The 20,590-nt window shown below is 34.8% G+C and overlaps 1 long non-coding RNA gene across 1 annotated transcript; it reads left to right on the top strand.

Annotated features, from left to right (window-relative positions):
• Positions 1–804: 804 nt before the first annotated feature.
• On the top strand, positions 805–13,351 carry LOC127850033 (uncharacterized). The gene is made up of 3 exons (XR_008035002.1): positions 805–934; positions 9,096–9,178; positions 12,226–13,351. It is a non-coding gene; the product is annotated as an uncharacterized LOC127850033 (long non-coding RNA).
• The last annotated feature ends 7,239 nt before the right edge of the window (positions 13,352–20,590 follow it).

Raw genomic sequence — 20,590 nt, forward strand, 5'->3', positions numbered from 1 at the left:
CCGTTTAGTAGGCGTTTACGCGGGTTGTGAAAACGTTGTCTGGACGCAGATTAGTCGTCGCTCATTAGTTCACAAACGCTAAAACACCCGTATTGGCGCATATAGAACATTGATAGAAGTGCATGAGTTATCCTATGCATACCCCAAGCTCACTAAATTTTTGACGCAAATTGATAGGGCTAATGGACGTATACGCGCATGTCAGTGTAAACTGAGCACAGATCAATAACTTATAAACCCGAGTTGAACGTACATTGTAAGCACAAAGCGAACGTTATCTGGATGCAGATTTATAGGTACCCATTACTTCACCAACGCTATAAAACCCGTATAAAACTTGCGAAGAGACACAGAGACGCAGGTAAATAGAAGTTACAGGACCTGCACTATAAATCTGTACTCAGAACTCCATATAATGTGCATGTCTGCAACTAATGCATGAAATCTGCACTATAAATCTGTATGCAGAACTCCATATGGTGTGCATATACGTATAAGCGCATGTCAATGTAAACTGTACACAGATCAATAGGGACCAATAACTTTTAAACCCGAGTTGAACATTGTAAGAACGATGCGAACGTTATCTGAATGCAGATTTACAGGTGCTCATTACTTCACATCAACGCTATAACACCCGTATAAAAACTTGCGAAGAGACACAGAGACGCAGGATAATAGAAGTTACAGGATCTGCATTATAAATCTGGATTCAGAATGTAAGCGCCAACATTAACTGGTGCGCCTGTAACAGGTACGAAGGTACGAGTAGCTATTGCATCCCGCGATTATTTCCTGGAATTTGATTGGAAGCGGCACCAGCTGAAATTGGTTCCCGGTTTATAATAACAAAGGAAAGAACCGGCATTTTTCTAGAAATTTTAATAGACGGTTTTCCCGTCTTGTGCTGTTTTTTAAGAGCTAATCAAATTCTGTAAGTACCATTAGAGTGCATCATGTATCCGTTAATCGATTCGCTAACATTATAAAGGCTGTCAGCATCTGATTCGCATGGTAAACTTGTATTTTGTGTGAGTGTTTTTGCTAAGGCATGGCCACACGACACGTGTACGCACAAATTGTTCAACAATGGTCGTTTAGTCCGTTTCATTTAATAGATGCTTGTCATAGTGAACATATGTTATAGTACATATTTGCTAAACATAAACAAAGAATTCTGTACAAATTTAAGTAGGCTAACTAAATGACTGTTTTTACGTTCAGTTGTAGAGTAGTCAATTAAATTGCCGCCATACTATGGCCCAGGTTTAGGTCAAGAACTGCCGAAAACCAAAAAGGCTTTGCCGCCATACTATGGCCCAGGTTTAGGTCAAGAAAGGCCGAAAACCAAAAAGGCCGCATACCAAAACGGTCGAATACCAAAAAGGCCTTACCAAAAAGGCCCCAAATCGTACCAAAAAGGTCAAAAAATGAACCAAAAAAGGCCTTAAAGCAATAATTGGTATTATAGGTTTCAAATTTTGTTTACAAACAAATACAAATAAATCAAAATGGAATAAGTCGTAAAACAGGTATGAATGTTATTATTTTCTTTATCTGTTGTGTATGTTTAAATGTACATTTACGATATATACAGTCAATGTACAAGCACAATCACACAATTTATATAACAAAATATACAGTTACAAGCAAACATTTACAGACGTTATACAGTCATACTGCCAAATTACAACATAATTACATAACAATATTGTTAAACATGTGAATTCTATTTTTTTATTAAATCAAATGGCGTGCGACATAAAACACGTATGAAGTTTTTTATTTTCTTTATTTAAGAAATAATATTTTTCTATCATGGTTTGTTGTCGAATAACCCACAGTAAGGAGTATAGATGCGTAGGAATTAAATCACGAGTGCGAAGCACGAGTGATTTGATAACACGCATCTATACAACTTACTGTGGGTTATTCGACAACAAACCATCATAGAAAAATATTATTTCGATTCTAACACGATTCTGATTGATTTGGTTCAAGCTTTAGGACGTGAACTATGTTTTTCAATACTCCGCCCTTCTTAGTACTAAGTTCACTATTTAGTGACGTCATTGAATTGTACAAACATATGACGTCATTTTCATTCATAAATATTTTGCAAATGACGTCACTTTCATTGAAAACAACAATCGTAAAAACTTAATGACGTCACGTTTATTGATGCTACTGAAAGCTGACATGCTATAAATGTTTTCTGAATTACGTTTCCTAACAAATAACATTATTTGTAGACGTGGTTATGCCACTTATCACCAGATATACAATTTATTGTTTCATTACATTTATATACATGCTACATTTATAACATTTCTTTCAGAGAGGGTTTTAGCACGTGCATTTTACTGCAATATTTTCTTTATTTATTCAGAACTATTTTCGAAACATTAAGCTCCGCCCATAAGTTATTGCAGAATAACCCACACTTGATTTCCTTCTTTGTCTATAGAAAACAAGTCGCGTGCCGTGTTAGAATACAAAATATACATAATTTGAGAGCTAGTCAAAACGGCCCCAGTCAAAACGGCCCCTAGTCAAAAATAGTCAAAACGGCCCCACTTTGGTCAAAACGGCCCCAAAGACAGTTTTTAAGTTGGTCAAAACGGCCCCATTGTGTAACAAAGAACTTTGTTCAATATTGTATTTATTTGAAGATATGCATGTTGAATAATCAAACATAATAGTAAAACATAATAATTATCAAATAGTTTCTAATAGTTGTTAAACATTATAATTGACAAGGAAGAAAAAAAAGAAATATATAAGTATGATTTCTGTGAAAAAAATTAATGCCGTCGAAATAGAGCAATAAGACATTAAATCTATATCATTTGGTCTCGCTGAATCCGAATCCGGTGCTACTTTTCCGTTACCCGTTAAATGTACCATATATTTATATTTTATTATTACAAACAATACTGATACAATGAAATAATTAATTCGTCAAGACTAGATACATATTGCCGCATCAGAATACGTTGAATACAGAACGCTCATTCTCGCCGGCAAACAAATTATTTTCACTAAAGAACCGACACAATCAGTTATTTGTGAAATAGTGAAACAATTTAGAATTATTATATAATAAGCGCAATCAATATTTGTATGATATGTTTGTATGTACGTAAAATAAGCTAAATCCTTTAAAGTTGTAATTGCAGACTTAACTTAGAAAATAACAGAAGTACATTTTTATATATATTTTGTCTTCTGATTTTCGATTTCGTTTTGACTATCTGTGGGGCCGTTTTGACTAAATGTGTGGCCGTTTTGACTATCTGTTGGGTCGTTTTGACTAAATATGGGGCTGTTTTGACCAAATATGGGGCTGTTTTTACCAACTTAAAACTGTCTTAGGGGCCGTTTTGACCAAAGTGGGGCCGTTTTGACCAAATTTGGGGCCGTTTTGACCAAGTTTTTGGTCATTTTGACTAGGGGCTGTTTTGACTTGGGGCCGTTTTGCCGTTTTGACTGTAAACCCATAATTTCAATTAATTTCAATTACATAATAATATTGTTTTACATGTGAATTCTATTTTCTATTAAATCAAAATGGAGTACGACATAAAACATGTATGAACTTTTTTTATTTTCTTTATTACAAAAAATACATTTAAAAAAAAAATACATAGAATATACAGTGAACGTGACAAAATACAATATAATTTAAACAATATACATGTGCATTACTCCAGCACAACACCGTACACTTGACCGACCTTGGCCGGGAACTCGGAGGTGGTGCATTGTTTCGCCTCATACTTGTCACATAAATTAGAGATCAAACGCGGTCGTTATAATAAGATACTATGCGAAAATAGAAAATGTAAGTTTTGCAACGAACACACTATAGGAGGTTTTGGGGTTTCTGATAATGACATCACGTTTGCGCATGCTCAAATTTTGGCCGTCAAAACTGCGGCCATTCTGCTATTGTTTGCATGTAATGAACCGCATCGAGATATGGTTACAATCATGTTCGCGACCCTTTTGAAGAACAAAAAAATACTCAGAAATTGAAATTTTTTCAGATTAAATTGAATCCAATTAACGAACACAAATAAGGACGAAAACAAACAACAAATTGATCGAATTTATGTAATCAACATATAGAAACTGATTTGAACCTATTTGTCTATAAAATCTTACCTTGATACAGATTAACTAAATCCTCTTGATAAATGTAAAAGTTTTTATTTAATTGTTCACACCAGTTTTGACACTCTTTGTTTCAGCATTTTTAACCCAGTGTTTAATTGCCCCTTTGTTTATCACAAACCGATTATCTCGATATGATCGGATACTGTCCAGACAATTTCTTATAAAACAGTGTGTACTAAACCCAGGGACCCATACATGTATGACTCTGTATAAACCACATGTGTCTGGTCGATCATTACCGGTAAACACAATTTATGATACCTCGATGTCATCTCTTGGCATATTAAGTAAAAAACTTAACAGTTGCTTTAATAGAATATTTGAACATATTTAAAAAAAAAGACATTTGTCCAAAATGGATTAACAGCTAGGAACTATTAAGTTTATATATTAGCCAGTTTAAACATAACAATAAAGTGTTTAATAACTATACATTTAAAATATTTTACAAATTTACTGCTACACAATTAACATATTTAACGGGTACCTGCAAATGTAAACTCTACTATAATGTGTAAAGATCGTGCGTTACTGCAGTGTTCGAAACATCATCATGAAAACAAGCAATCGCGTTTGGTCAATATAGGGATATAAAATACTTGCGTAAAATAAATTAAATGTGTAGATTTATGGTATCATAAAATGCTAGATTTGTATCGCTCATTATCACTAGAGAAGAGTTTTCAATATACATGTACATACAAAGACAGTTTAATTTGCAAAATATGCAGGTGTTTTTTCAATTGGAATGCTTAAATTTATTAATATTTTCATTCAATGTAAATTTACGAAACGAAAATTCATTCAATGTAAAAGAAAATTAAAACTACATTTCAAGATTGAAATGTATTGAGCTATTTAAGGGCTTTGTTTTATAACTGATTCAATACAACCCTTACACTAAATTTAAATCTCTGATGAAAAATAACACTATCGCATCCACACCACTTATAATAATAATCAAATTATTATATGTTTTATAATTTTTGAAATATCATTTATTAAAGTCTTACTTAAAAAAGAATACGGGTATTTATAGTTTTGTTTTGTGAAATTGTAAGTATTAAGTCTTCCGACGACCTTTACTCTGGTACAATGTAATTGGCCGCGATCGAGAAGTTGACGGCCAATCTATTTTTAGTACGGAAAGCCCCTCTTGTGACGTCACACAAAAACCTATAGAAAACGAGTGTCACTTTGTACTTGTTTAGAGAAATTAGAAAGGAATATTTAAAACTATATTTTTAAAGGTGGCCAACGTTAAATAAATTTGACATTCTAATGCAGTCGGCTAATAAAAAAGACACTATAAACTTTGCTTAATTTGTTTTTAATGCTAATGAATTGCGTAATAATATAGACAATCTGTTATAATTTTTAATAATATCACATAGAATAAAGCATTCTTATTTCTTTCGATTTAAGTCTTCCGAATTTAATGTAGCTAGTTTTATATATATCGTTAAAAGTTAAGAAACTATTTTAAAATGTGCAAGTTGCCAATAAGTGTCATTTTACACCATATGTGGGCGTTCTACTAATCCGTTATCAAAACAGATGCCGCAAACTGTGAATGACCCTTGACACTTGGATACCCGGTCTGATTAGCGTGTTTTTTTTGTACATGCAAATTCTTTCAGCTTCTTATACTTGAAAAATTGCAAAAAATAGTTTAAGAGGAAATTAATAATATATAATGATATATTATGTACTTAATTATATATGTTAAATATATTAAATATTTGTCTTTTTGCAGTCACTAATCCATATACATATATTTAATTAATTTATTTTATTGTTTAACAAAGTAATCAAGAATTATTATATAACGTTGTACACTATATATTGTGTATGCTACTTTTTGACGACATTGACTATGTTATACGATTATAACAATGCTCATACCACAACACTCACACAATATCAACACACAACAAATTAACACACATGAAGAAATTCGTATAATTTACACGATTTAAAAACACTATATTTCAAACGCCAAATAAAGTCTGGAATACTTACCAATATAATGAATAAAACAAAGCAACTACTATAGACAACTTTGACACATGAACGGGTTATATATTTCTCAATAATTCTGGATCTTATATATATTTGGCCGCCACGTAAGTTTACAACACCCTCATTACTCCTTGGTTACACTTTTAGATGCAAACAGAGAGTTCAGACAAAAATAAAATTTTCTTTAACGGATTATTCCTACGTGCTTATTGGCGATAAGTATGCCGACTTTGATTACAAAATTAACGGCTTTTAATTAAAAAACTGAAACATCTATTACTCAACGAAAAATATACACTTCATACTGTATGCGATAATTCGCGATAATATTGCCGACTTTGATTATTTAAATTAACGGTTTTTAAGTAGACTTATAAACAAGTTATGACGATTTAATAGATATGATAATTATATTCAACATAACTATTCAATGATAATACAAAATATTGTATGGCCTTTCTGGTATACCATGAGGCCTTTTTGGTTCACTAATGCGGCCTTTTTGGTAAACGGCCCTTCTGGTACTACACTGTAACTCCGATATAACGCGGATGACGGGGTCCAAGCCACGCAACAGCGTTATAAACGGACAGCGTTATAAGTTTTGAGCTTATTTATTTATGAGGGCTATAAAAACAGGTGTAGTATAGCCTATAAAATAGGTCCTGTGTATTGTCATGCTGTGTTGTCATCCGAAAATAGTGAATACATGCATATAAACCGAATCGAACGATAACAGTATACATACCGCTTTTCTAATGTGCACATTTATCCGATTATCTAATATAATTACAACATCACTTACGAAAAAATAATGTTAAACATTTATGACAAGAAATATTCATATGCCTTCGCCATTTTTCAGAAAAATTAGTACAGTGCATTGTGGGACACAGCTTTCATTGGACGAGCGAATTTAAATTAAGATTGAATGCAATACGATACATGTACAAAGAAATATTTTATTGCTTCATACGCAGCATGTAAAAAACGTGCTTTACGTGGACTTTCTGAAAACAGGAAAAAATTTAAGTGCATCTCTGTTAACTATTACACTGAGTTAGCATGTAAATAAATCGTCAGGATTTTTATGTCCCCCACTATAGTAGTGGGGGACATATTGTTTTTGCCCTGTCTGTCTGTTGGTCTGTTGTTTGGCCCAACTTTAACATTTTGCAATAACTTTTGCTATATTGAAGATAGCAACTTCATATTTGGCATGCATGTGTATCTCATGAAGCTGCACATTTTGAGTGGTGAAAGGTCAAGGTCAAGGTCATCCTTCAAGGTCAGAGGTCAAATATATGTGGCCAAAATCGCTCATTTTATGAATACTTTTGCAATATTGAAGATAGCAACTTGATATTTGGCATGCATGTGTATCTCATGGAGCTGCACATTTTGAGTGGTAAAAGGTCAAGGTCAAGGTCATCCTTCAAGGTCAGAGGTCAAATATATGTGGCCCAAATCGCTTATTTTATGAATACTTTTGCAATTTTAAAGATAGCAACTTGATATTTGGCATGCATGTGTATCTCATGGAGCTGCACATTTTGAGTGGTAAAAGGTCAAGGTCAAGGTCATCCTTCACAAGGTCAAGGTCATCCTCCAAGGTCAAATGTCATATAGGGGGACATTGTGTTTCACAAACGCATCTTGTTTAATTTATTTTTCGTATACGTACTGAAACATTAAACACACACAAAGATATTTTTATTTATCAAGCATGTGTAGCATATAATAAACGATAACACACTTACACAGCCATAGTTTATACAATGAAATACAATTCACGATAAATACAAAACATCAACAGGTAATCGTTTTTAATAACTTTAATTTGATAATTATTCCGCTTGCACTTGCCTTATTGAAATTAGCGCACCGAACCGCTCTGATAGGGAATACATGAAATAAACACGAACTCGTTAGTTTTCACACCTTTATTGACAATTTTCACAACAGATAAACACCAATTAGCTGTCGAGTGTCGTTTAACCTCTAATCGGTTAAAATCAGTTAAATGGACGGATAAAGCAATCAAGCTGTGATCGCCGGCTTCTTTGAATTTTCTGAAAATACATGAAGTTGCATAACATAGATTTGAATCAGAAATGGAAGGTTGGAGAAAAAACGGGATCCAAGGACCCTCCGCGTTATAGTGGACACAGCGTTATAACGGACCGCACTATATTGGAGTTACAGTGTATACCATGGCCCATAGAGTCTTTTGTCAAGTTTTGATGATTTTTGCTTTGACAGACTCTTGGCGTCAATAGTCCACTCTTATTTTTGTAATAGCGAGAGTTCTGACACGAATTTGGGTCGCATCACTCCTGCATTTAAATACACACATTTGTGACTATTATAAAAGAACGTTGCCTAAATAGTATATATGGAGCAAAATATATCGCAATTTACCTGTTATCATGGATGAACCATCTTTCGAACCTCTTAATTTTTGACACGTCAAATATAGTTACGATTAAGATTGAAAATAGTGAAACATATTAATAGGAACTCTTTTTGATAAATAACTTGTTTCTACATGGCTGGCAACGTTAATTGTTATGTTAATACTCTATTGATATCAGATTTTTTGCAAGTTTCCAGAACCAGCATATCATGTAAAACTTTCGATGCGGCCCAAACAACGAGTTCCTGCTTTCGAACCCTTCCGTGTACACCATTAAAAATTATTTCGTCCCATGATTCGACCATGGTTACGTGACTTATTACAGCAGCCGATTTGTGTAAATTGACAAGCAAAGTTGAGAATGAAAATAAGACCATGGTTTTATATATTTTTGTAATGAAAATCATTACATATGTTAAAAGCATTAAGGAATACTATGCTATTTAGGTGTTTTATGATTAATCTACTTATTTTACAGATTTTTGACGAATTTTCGTTGATTTGCCGCTACGTGCGAGTTGGCGTAAACAAATTACTTATACACATTCAAATGAAGAACAGGTAATTTTTGTGATCAAAGTTCATATTTGTCAAACAACGTGTAGATTTTAGATATATACATTTGTAAGAACTGTAATTCCCATAATAGTATTGTATTTATTTTTAGGTCACCGGAACACAACGTGCTCATGGTGATCTTTTGTGATCGCCTTTTGTCAGTCGTGCGTCGTGCGCCGTCAACATTTGCCTTGTGAACACTCTATGGAGGCCACATTTATTGTCCGATCTTCATGAAACTTGGTCAGAACATTTGTCCCATTGATACCTTGACTGAGTTCGAAACTGGGTCAAAAACTAGGTCACTAGGTCAAAAATAAGCAGGGTTTTTTCTCCACTTTTTGGGAAGATAGCCCATGGCTTTGAAATTGGGAATTTTATCTGCATTTTCATGAAATTGGGAAAATTAATTCATTAGCCTTTGTTTTCCACACGAAAAGTCCACTAATTAGGGAAATAATAAATTGTATATAACACTTTATAAATCATTAAAATTAAAAGAACAAAATCATAAAATACTTTGTTAGATGTAATTGAATTAAAATTGATATAAAATACGCATAAGACACTTTTTTGGGGAAATTGGGATTTTTTTGCCACATTTTGGGAAAAAAGTATACTTTTTGGGATTGGGAACATAGCCGAATTTCGGCTATACAATCGGGCCAAATAAAACCCTGATAAGAAAAACCTTGTGAACACTGTAGAAATCACATATGATGCCCAATTTTCATGTTACTTTGTCAAAATGTTTGTCTAAATGATATGTTGGTTGAGTTCAAAAATGGTTCCGGTCCGTTGAAAAACATGGCCGCCAGGGGGCGGGGCAGTATTCCTCATATGGCTGTAGAGAAACCTTGTGAACACTCTAGAAGTCACAATTTTTGCCCAATCATCATGAAACTTGGTCAAAACATTGGTTTCATTGATATCTCGAACGAGTTCGAAAATGGTCCAGATGGGTGAAAAAACATGGCCGCCAGGGGGCGGGGCAGTTTTCCTTATTTGGCTATAGTAAAACCTTGTTAACACTCTAGTGGCCACATTTATTGTCTAATCTTCATGAAATTTGGTCAGAAGATTGGTCTCAATGATATCTTGGATTAGTTCGAAAATGGTTACGTTTGCTTGAAAAACATGGCTGCCAAGGGGCGGGGCATTTTTACTTATATGGCTATAGTAAAACCTTGTGAACACTCAAGAGGCCACATTTATTGTCCAATCTAAATTAAGTTTGGTCAGAAGATTGGTCTCAATGATATCTTGGATGGGTTTGAAAATAATTACGTTTGCTTGAAAAACATTGCTGCCCAGGGGCGGGGCATTTTTCCTTATATGGCTATATATGGCTATAGTAAATTCTTGTTAACACTCTAGAGGCCACATTTATTGTCCAATCTTCATGAAACTTGGTCAGAAGATTCATCCCAATAATATCATGGACGAGTTCAAAAATGGTGCTGGTTGGTTGAAAAACATGGCTGCCAGTGGGCGGGGCATTTTTCCTTCTATGGCTATAGTAAAACCTTGTTAACACTCTAGAGACCACATTTATTTTTTGATCTTCATGAAACTTGGTCAGAAGATTTGTCCTAATGATATCTTGGATGAGTTTGAAAATTGTTTCGGTTGCTAAAAAAACATGGCCACCAGGGGGCGGGGCATTTTTCCTAATATGGCTATATATCATGCTTTAGTAAAACCTTGTTAACACTCAAAAGGCCAAATTTATTGTCAGATCATCATGAAACTGGTCAGAAGATTAGTCCCAATGATATCTTGGATGAGTTTGAAAATGGTTCCGGTTGGTGGAAAAACATGGCAGCACCCTTTAAGGGGGCCTGGCATTTTTCCTTATATATAAGCTATAGTTAAACTTTGTTAACACTCTACAGTACAGCTCACGCAAAACCAACAAATTCCGCGATCCGCGGAGTTTGACGACATCAATTGTTCGCGGAGTCGACTCGGCATCGACCATCTGGTCGCCGAGTCGCCGTGTCTGTTCGCCGAGACACGCCGCGGCACGCCTCGGCATAATGCCGAGGAAATTGTTGGTGATATGACGCTGAGTCACTCGGCGAACAATCTTATAAACTATAATTTACCTGGGATAGAAACTGATTACAAGTTCCGAAATCATGATGTTTATTAAATGTAGATTAACTACGTTCGGACAATTCCTCTAAATAAAATATAATTTAAACACACTGTATCGTTACCGTTACGCTGTTTCAGTTCCTTCATTACTGAAACAATTAGTGTATTGTATACTGACTGCAGCTTCTTGGGAAAACAGGGCTTAATGCATATGCATAAATTGTCAACCCAGTACCAGAGACTGTCTTTAAACGAAAAACACCATAGAATCAGAAAGTGTCGTCCTTGATTAGCTTGTGCGAACTGCACTGGCTAATCAGTGTGCACAGGACACCACTTATTGGACATACATAAGGCCCCGTTTTCCCTGAACGATGCCAATATGTACAGATTTCAATGACAAACTGGCCAATGTCGTCGCACAGGCTGTTAAACACTATTGATTACATACACACACTCACTGTCTGCAGTGTACCAGTGGTGAAGCATAAACAGGCTAATCAGTGTGCACAAGCAGATGCGGTGGTCATCGTTCTTAGGGTAGTTAAGAGCAGACCGACTTGCAAAACTAGCTCTTAATCTTAATTGTTCGCAAGCGAACAACTAACAAGAGAGGTGTTTGTCAAAAACACAATGCCCCCTTCTGCGCCGCTTTGAAGCCATATACTTGATCTTTGACCTTGAAGGATGACCTTGACCTTTGACCACACAAAATGTGCAGCTCCATTAGATACACATGCATGCCAAATATCAAGTTTCTATCTTCAATATTGCAAAAGTTATGACCAATGATAAAGTGTTCGGACGGACGGACGGACTGACGGACAGACAGACAGACAGACGGACGGCTTGACGGACAGTTCAAAAACTTCATGCCACTCTTCGGGGGGCATAAAAAAACACGTACGTATGCCAAATACTGCTGTTCACAGAACATTATTGTATTTCAGCTAATGGAACCACATATATCTCAGACACGTGAAGTATCATATGCAAATGATGATGATGATGGTGATGAAAATGACAACGACGACCACGACGCCGCCGCCGCCCCGCCACCGCCGCCGATGCTGCTCCTGCTGATGATGATGATGATGCTGATTATGTTCAATATCACGACCGCATTTGAACATAGATGTAGAAGTGGACCGCTAAACATTAGAACTGACGTGTATACATGTACATCGAACAAGCATAATAGGCTTCAATTTAACCCTTTACCACTTAGATACGTATTTTCACGCATTTGAAGTCCCTTGGAAAGTTATATTTAATTTAAGACCTTTCTTACTCGATTCAAGTTCTTAAGCCTTCATCTACAAACATTAGATACTGATGAGCAGCAAACAGCATTAAACCTGAACAGACTGCGAGTTACTCGCAGGCTGTTCTGGTTTTATGCTGTTTGCACATAGCCATTTCCACTTTGCTGATAGGGAAAGGGTTAAACGAGTGTTCTGATTAAAAATAAGTAGCTTTTCTTCACATGGACTGGGTATTAAAGATAAAGACCGCAGAAGCACATTGGCAATCGAAATAGCGGGAATTCTGTACCCCGCAAATTCATGTGTTGAACATTACGTTAAGAAAATAAGAACACTGTCATTACATTATTCTTACAAAATTCCTTGCGTGTTCCTTCCAAAAGGTTGTAATCGTAACACCATTATACGTTTGCCTTACATATACGTATCGAAGGCAATTATACGTGAAGTTTTCAGTGGTAAACCTTTATCATGATTTTTGGCAAAATATGCATTGAAATATTTGGTATTTATACCTGCTCTAACTGCCACACTTAAAATGATCGCATTACCAAAAAGCTTTAAAATTACGACGAAAATGATCACCTGAACACTATTTTAGACTTAAATAATCAATTTACATAATCGCGCCTGTAACTTAAGAAGCCTCTCCAAGCAAATATTCAGCAATCAATTCAACCATGACCTACTTAAATACTATGGCTGTGCATACAAGTTAACATGTAATATAATGTGATTCACATAACTACTGAAAACCACACTATGGCGCATAGGCGTTTGCACGTCACAGGATTAAAGATCTTAACTACAATGTAAAGCGTGTTGTTCATGAATGTTCCTTATTCTTGATCATACAAATAGTTGTCTGAAAAGTCTTGATGTATAATACAATGCATATTGCAAAACATTTACAATGGCAGGAAAATAATATGATCGGAAGAAACACGTATTAAATATCCTTGCATAATGACATACCAGACCACCATGGCATGCACCTGTTTAATTGTTCTTAAGTGTTAATACTCTCTTGGTTAGTCGTTGGAAATTCTACACATTCGATACTTATCTTCCTGTTGTCATGGACAATTAAGAAACTATATTCAGCCTGATGGTATGCAAAATATATTAATGTAGAGCAGGCTTGGCTGGGATATTGATTTTATCAGACCGCTTTTCCCGGGCGTTGTATCAGATTGCAAAGATACAATACGTATTCAAATGTTTGTTTGAAAACTAACGGCGCACTGTCATGTTTTCAGCGCTAACATGCACGTAAGCCATGCTTAAGTACGGTATACTTTTCCACAATGAAATTGAGGCCTTGACATAAATTATTGCATTTTTAAGAGGGTTTTAACATGCAATTTAGTTTCAGTTTCGTAACATGTTACCGCTGTGTGCTGTAAACATTAAGCTTGTAATATGATGCGGGAATAAAAGTAGGCCTGTTAAAGGGAGCTTACACTTTTGAATGAAATAAGGAAACGAATGAGGTGTATTGCCAATATATGAAGGTGTGTCCCCCATTTATATGTGGTACTATATTTTTGTGCTTTATTATTCACATATCCATAATACTTATAATGAGTTTATGGAAAAGACGATTATATAAAGTACAACATGGTAGATAATAAGACGAGACTTAATGTCATTTGCAGTACATAGGATATACACTTTTTTTAATTAAAAAAACAAACATAATAAAATGCAACATGAATTCAAAACTATAAATATATATAATAAAAATATGTTATGTGTTTCTATTATACAATTAATCGATTTTATGATGCTTGTTTCAAACAGAAAATGATAACTGATCGCACTTAATAAAATAACTCATCCTATTACGTGTATATCCCAGTAAACCATGTCTCGTAGGAAAAGAATATAAATACACATCTAAAAACTTTAAGTGTATTATCAATAACGTAAATAATGGCCAGCTTGTAGGGGATTTTTCTTTTCTTTATTTAAGAGTGTGCAAATCTAGTATCAGTTTAACGATCGGTATGTCCAGTTCCGAAAATTTGAATAACAAATATATATCAAGCATTTGCGTTACACACGGACGTTTTATACATAAAAGTAGTTAATAAGATATCAGCTATGTCTGCCCGACTTAAGTTATTCATTGAAAATAATTGGCATTGCAAATATGTTCTTCCCATTTCACAAAATCTTAAGACAGCAAGCCCAAAATAAAAGGACGTACTTGCAAACCTATTTTATTATATACAAAAACAAGCTTTGCAGGGGTATCGATTGCAACAGACCGGGATTTTCCAAAGCCGTATCAGATTTCACAAGTACAATTTAAACTTATGAGGCGTTCGCCATGGGTCTTATAAATATTGGGTGTATTAACATAAACGAAATATCAAGCGCACAAGCCCTCCCGTTCATCATGTTTAAGGTACACGATCTTCAACAATAGACAAATACATACTAGTAATACATGCCATGGCCAATGCGTCCCAACAATATATACACCAGAGTGCAAGCTCCATTTTTATTTTATAACGGGTATTTGAACATAACATACATACTTTGGAATTTTTACAAGTTTAAGATTTATAAAAATATGTTATGTTAAAGGTTTAATAATCGTACGGTCAAATAAAACATTATATCAAATCGCTGAAGGCACTGAAGTTGTTCGCTATTGCATAATCTTAGTTTTCAAAATTATGTTATAGCTTTTTATACCGCAAGTTTGAAATGCACACAACCCATTCAAATTTATAAAGAGTGTGTCGCAAAGCACAGGTTGAGATGTGGGTGCACTGTTTATCCTCATATTAATGTTATAGAGATAACTTAGACAAAGCAACAACAATATGTCTCTCTTTTTTCGCAGATGGTTGCTGCACTGGCAGCCATCTTTAGAATTTTGGTTGCCTTGCTAAAGAATAACAAGCCTAGAATCATGTACATGTTGTAAAATGTGTATCTAATACTACATTTATTTTCTTTAAATTATTGAGCAACAATTTTGGCGACATGACAGACGTTTAAAGCAAGTCTCGTTTCCGAAATAATCTACGGGATTTAACTGTGTTAACTTTAACTCAATATAGATCTATTTATCGACATACACTAAATTGTTTTGACAGATGACGTCCGATTGATAATTTAATTAAATGTATGCAGATATAGAGAAATGTTAACAATCGCACAGCGTATTTTCTGTGTATGTTTCTATATTTCGATAACATGTGTAATAGATTAGTATACAATCAATATTTGTAAATAGTTATACTCGGCGAATCGCCGCATCTACGCGGCGTTACTCCGCGAATCGATGCCGAGGAAAAAACAGACGCAGCGTCACTCCGCGAAATTTCGCCGAGTGCCTCGGCATCATGCCGAGTAAATACGCGGCGAAAATACGTTAACAGAAGAATCTGTCCGCGGACTTTGTTGGTTTTGCGTGAGCTGTACTGTAGTTATTCTTACAATAATGATTCTTTAAATTACAATTTTAATAACTTAAATTCATTAATAATAGTTAATAACTTATAAATTAATTAATGATAGATCAGGTATATTTTCATTGTATGATAATTCTTAAGAAATAAAATAAATGCTTTAAACTCTCTGTAAGTGTGGATACAGATAGTTTACATCAGTGGTCAATGCTTATCTTTACCTGGATACTAAGAATAGCAGTGCTCTCATTTGATTGGATGTTTACCTTGCCAGCTACACCTCAGAATCAGGGGACTAGCACATTGTTGGCCTTTCCTAATGAATTCGTGATTTACTGTGTTTCACTAACTGGGAATGTTAAGTTAGTGGAGTTAGTTTAGTTCTTTTAACTAAGTGCGATTATTAACTATGTTATAACTAAGGCAAAGTTACTTCGTTTTTTTTTCTCTAAGTGAAAATATTAAAATAGTGATTTAATAAACAGGGCCCTCAATCTGTTAAATCCATGGCCGAAATTTCGGCCGCTTTCCCCCCCCCCCCCCCTGAAAAGTATACTTTTTTCCCCTTTTTTGGGGAAAAATTCCCCCCCCCCCCCCCCCAAATTTTATTTTTATTTTTTATTTTTATTTTTTATAGATAGATGTCTCATGATTATTATATCTCAATTCTATTTTAATTTAATCTTGTCAAACATACTAAATTATGAAATGAGCAATTAATATAGTGCAAACATGTACAAATGTAATAATTAGATAGTAAGTAAAAAATCCCCTAAAAAGGGAAACGCCGCGAAAATTCCCCCTGCTATGGGTAGCGACCCGCTTCCCCTAAAATGGATTGAGGGCCCTGATAAAGAACAGGACCTAGTGAATTTATGCAACAACAAGTAAGTGTTTTTAATAAGTGATGAGTGAAGTGATGAGTGAACAGAGTGAATTTATTTAATGACAAATCTCAGCTTGTCTTTTAATTAAAGTGACTTAGTGTGTTGTGATTAACACAAGTTATAAGTGATTAATCAAAGCCGAAGAAATGGATTTAAACTGTTTGTTTTCTTTAAGTGTCTTACATTAGACTTAAGTGAATAACACAATGAAAGTGAGTTCATAATTATTTGTTGAGTGAAAGTGAAGTTTGTGAGTGAATTTAATTATAGTGATCACGGGTGTTTGTTAATTCTAGTGCTTAATACAGGCATTTGCCTCATACTGAACACAAACTGTTGACCAAGTTTAGACATGAAAGTGTTGAATTGTTTTCGAAACCTTGTTTTAATTATGATTAACTTTTGAAAGTTTATGAACTGTATTTCTATATGAGTTGTTTTTATTGTTTGCATTATTGCTTTAGTATAAATGATGAATGTTTGGATTTTGGAAAGAATAAAAATAGTTTACTCACATTGTTGTTGATTTTTCTTGTGCCTCAAGCTAGGTTTAGATGAGCCCAAGTAGCTTTCCCTGTCACAGTATGTGATAAATAAATAATAATTAAAATTATTGACTCCATTTTAATTTGATAGCCGGCATGACGGGTGAAACGCTTCAGTATATAGTGAAAACATGTGAACAGTCTAGAAGACATTTTTTTTGCCCAATCTTCATGAAATTTGGACATATCTTGGAAGATTTCAAAAATGGTTCAGGTCTGTTAAAAAAAACATGGCCGCCAGGGGGCCATTTGCTGTTAATTCTTAATGAAACTTGGTTAGAACATTTGTTCCATTGATATCTTGGGCTGCATAGAACAGGTCATTTCTTTTTATCTCAGGTGAGCGACTTTGGGCCTTTCAGGCCCTCTTGTTCGTTATGGTTTTTACAGACCGGAGTTTCAGCTTTCAGATTTATTCTGAACACTAATTATTTCAGCTAGTTGTAGAGATACAACAATGAAAGATATTACCTTTATTGGCTTATCTCCCTTTGTTCAGTGGCAAATTGTTCTTATGGGAAACATGGGAATTTAGGGTTCTTAAATTTATAAATGCTAAGAAACGGTAGTTGGATTTGTTGATTTAAAATGCTGTTTAAAGCTGTTTTTATGTGTATATATGTATAAATTTACATTGGTAAGAAAATGTGCAAAGCCCTGTTTTATGATCTGCTACATATAATGACTTCTTAATGCTTAATACAAGACTAGAGTCACATGTTGTGTCACTTACTAGAATCTTCTCTTTGAGTCGATTCTAATGAATAGTTACCACATTGGATTATTGAAGAAAATATATCTCAAACATGGAATTTATATTTAAAAAGCCAGTAACTGGTAGACTTATCTCGTGGCAAATGGCTGTAATCAAAATAGATAACCGATGTTTGAAAATGTGACAATGTTTGTAGTATTTGCCTCCCTTATACAAAAAAGGAAACTTATGCAAAGAACTTTGTGATCTCTTTGGCAAGCAGCAACAGATAATAACTAAAACCAAACAAAATATTGTTTATCATTTACTAATTACATTGTCACATGTCCTATTTACTTGAACATGTACTTGGTACATGTATTGCAATATTGAGAATTTTTAGGACTGAAAGATTGTTTTGTTTATTTCAGTCAATCGTTTTCAACGTTTTCACGTAGACATTTCACCGGATGCTGCGTAGTCTCTGTTTTCACTGGCAAAATAAAGATACAAGAAAACGCATTGGGAAGTTACTCTTTAAATCCGACTAAGAAAGTACACAGAACTCCATTTGGTATGCATGCCTGCATCTAACGCAGCAAATGTGCACTATAAATCTGCATTGAGAACTCCATATGGTGTGCATGTCTGCATATACGCATCAAATTGTTGACGCTGGAAAAGGGCTTCATAACATTTATAGTCCATTGAGCCCCAAAATACACCCCGAACTTTTGTTACGTAGTACACAATCTGCACTATAAATCTGTATTCCAAATTCAATATGTTGTGCACGTCTGCACATAACACTAACCCACAGTTTAGCGGGAAATGGCTCAGCAAAGGATCTCACTGCGGAGTTCATGTATTTGATGGATATTAACCTTAGTTATTATCAATCAATTAAACATTAAGAAATTAGGAAATTGGAGACTAGAACATTTGTACGTGGAAATATAAAAGAAACATTTTTATGAAGACAAAGTTTATGACATTTTTCGTCGGATTGCAACTGGACTGCAAACCCTCTCATTGTGACTTTGCTCCCTTTGCAGCATATCCCTACAATGTATCGATTCAGATTCGGATTCACGCTGACTGATGTTGGCAGTAGTTGAACAGACAGTAAGAATCGGTGAACAAGTTATACGAGTGATTCTCATCATTGTGCGCTTCTTTGTTCCAATGACTTGGCAGACGAGACCGAGGAAATGCAACGTTGAAACCAACATCTCAATTCTCATCAGACAGGTTTGCAATTTTTGTCGGTCTGTACTTAATATGTCAGATGGGGTTAAAAGATCCAGAGGTGTGATTTCCTACATTTAAACGTCAAACTAATTGTACAAATAGTTACCTACTTTGCTTGATCTGTAAACAAATTAAGATTTTAACTGACCTATGTAATTTGGTCGGGTCACTCCTTTCCCTGAGCCTGAGGTGATTCATAAGTAACACCCCAGGGCAGGTCCATACAATCACCGAAAAGCACTCAATCACCAAAAAGCACTCAATTTCTCCATATTTACACGAAAGTTATCTATAAGGGCAGTTTTGAATGGATTGAAAAGATGTATATATGTATTAAGTCAAAAATGACTTAGTTAAATACTGATTAAAGTTTAAATATAAAGCACAATAGTTTTTTTAAAACCACTGAAAAGCACTCCCGCGTCAGCAAAGAATTACCAAAAAGCGCTCACAGTGTTTTTTTCATTCAAACGGACCCATTCCCACTGGAAAAAAGTATATATTTTTCCCAAATGGGAGCTAAAAATTCCCGATGGAACCACAATTTTTTAATTTTTTTTAGATCAATATTTTGTTCATCTCCCACCCTTACAGGGCTTAACACTAACTTTTTTTTCAACAAGCCCATTCGGGCTAGTAAATGCAAAACCTACTAGCCCTGACCAATCTTTCATGTGCCCCGACCAAAGTATTTTCTTGTGCGTGGAGATGCGCAATTATGATTCAATCATTCTTATTAGCTTACCTTACTAATGCTTATGGTTTCAATATTCATCTACTTAAGACATCTATTTGTAATCTTCACGCCGTTTCGGGAGAAATTTCCTTGTTTTTTTTTCCTAATACTTTCTCTTACTTTCCTACTTCCCTTTTCTTTTCTTATCCGAGGAACCCCCATCCCCACCCGTAAAGCCAAACTTAAACAACGACATGAACGTTAAAACCTTTTTACATAGATTGCCGCCGTTTCCGTCTGACAACATACGGTAAGTGAATCTTAGGTGTCGCAAAATAATAAAGAACGTGTTACGGTAGTCGTAACAATTGTACAAGGTTAACTCTCTAAGTCACATAACCCCAAACCGGAACTCCTGTTTTTAGGGTTACATGCAGTCAGTTTGATACTTATCACTCATTGTTCAGTGCATGCTGCATTGGATTTGTAAAATACATTGCAAATGGAATGGTTTGGTATCAATTTGAAGGTATATTTGTAAGCAATAAGAAAAAAGCCATTTTTGTGCA

Source organism: Dreissena polymorpha, chromosome 11 (genome assembly GCF_020536995.1).
Source record: "Dreissena polymorpha isolate Duluth1 chromosome 11, UMN_Dpol_1.0, whole genome shotgun sequence".
Lineage (NCBI taxonomy): Eukaryota > Metazoa > Mollusca > Bivalvia > Myida > Dreissenidae > Dreissena > Dreissena polymorpha.